The sequence below is a fragment of the Tenebrio molitor genome, chromosome 4 (genome assembly GCF_963966145.1).
Source record: "Tenebrio molitor chromosome 4, icTenMoli1.1, whole genome shotgun sequence".
Taxonomy (NCBI): domain Eukaryota; kingdom Metazoa; phylum Arthropoda; class Insecta; order Coleoptera; family Tenebrionidae; genus Tenebrio; species Tenebrio molitor.
Window position 1 is genome coordinate 17,095,243 of NC_091049.1, and position 1,523 is coordinate 17,096,765.

The window sequence follows — 1,523 nt, forward strand, 5'->3', positions numbered from 1 at the left end:
TTGGATTATTTTATTTATCCTCATTTTATCTACATTTTTAGTTGTTTTTTTTTTTTTCTATTGAAGACGCACGGTAATGGAACTATGGACAAAATGAATGATATGATTTATTATAATTGAATTAATTAGTAGTGATCTTCATTACTAGTGAAATCAGAAATTTGGTAATTCAGCGATGGTGAAAGATAATTGGAACATGGAAGAACTTCATGCATCAGCGACTTTGGTTGGTGCAATTATGAAGTGATTTTCTTTGATAAATAAATTTAAAAATAATTTTATCTAAGAAAGGATTATGTGGCAGATTTGAATTTTGTTAAAAAAAGAGCCTTTGTTTCAGTATAGATTTTTGAAAGTTCAAAAACAAAGATCACTAGAGGGAATAGTTTCTCGCAATCTTGGTAAAACCTACAACTGTTTAAACAAAAAGACTTCCCTTGGTTTAAGAACCCCAGAATTGTAAAAAAGTAAATGAAATTTAAGTGGAGAGAGCTCCATTAAGACTTCTGTGGGATTACTCTGTTAAAATTAATCTAAAATGAATCCCTCCCTATATTAGTAAAATACAAGGAAGTTGCTACAGTTGGAAACAATATAATAGTGCATAGTACAATGCTTTAAATTCATGTTTAAATGAAATCAGTAAGCGTGTACGTTTATAGGAAAATCAGAGAAGTAACACAAGTCCTGTAGCAGATGAACATCGATGAAAAACAAAAACTGGCTGTTAACATTAGAGGAACATTTTAAACTAATACAAGGAACGAAATTACGTTTTCACAAATCGAGGGACGAGGGGAAGTGGTTGGAAATTGTCGTATACAGGGTGTTAGGTAAATGTCCTGCCAAACTTTAACCGCGAGCTACTGGCTTCATGTAGAACTCGGAAAAAATGTTGAAAAAATTCTGTCAAAAAATAAATTGACATTTAATTTTTGAGGTACAATTTTTTTTAACTGCTTTTAGTCTTCTACGTTGCCACACAACCTCGTAGGTAAAATTTCGGCATATTTTAAAAATACATCCTGTATATCATATTTTATAAAACGTACGCCAATGCGAAGTAACCTCTAGGAAATATGCTTTAAAACAAGGAAACCGCATTGGTGTATGTTTTATAAAATATGATATACAGGATGTATTTTAAAAATATGCCGAAATTTTATGGGACAACGTAGAAGACTAAAAGCAGTTAAAAAAAATTTTTCCTCAAAAATTAAATGTCAATTTATTTTTTGACAGAATTTTTTAAATATTTTTTCCGAGTTCTACATGAAGCCAGTAGCTAGCGGTTAAAGTTTGGCCGGACGTTTACCTAACACCCTGTATAATAGGTTGCGGGAAGGTCGGGGGTTGGCTCGTGAGGATGATTATTGTTAGAAATCTAAAAATCCAATTCCCGAATATTCAAGAAAAAGCAAGCAAGCAATTGGCATTTTAACTCCCTTTATTTGTGAATTAAATCCTTTAAGATTTATACGGAGCGATCAACAGTTACTTAGATAAGGGGCGGCTATGACTTT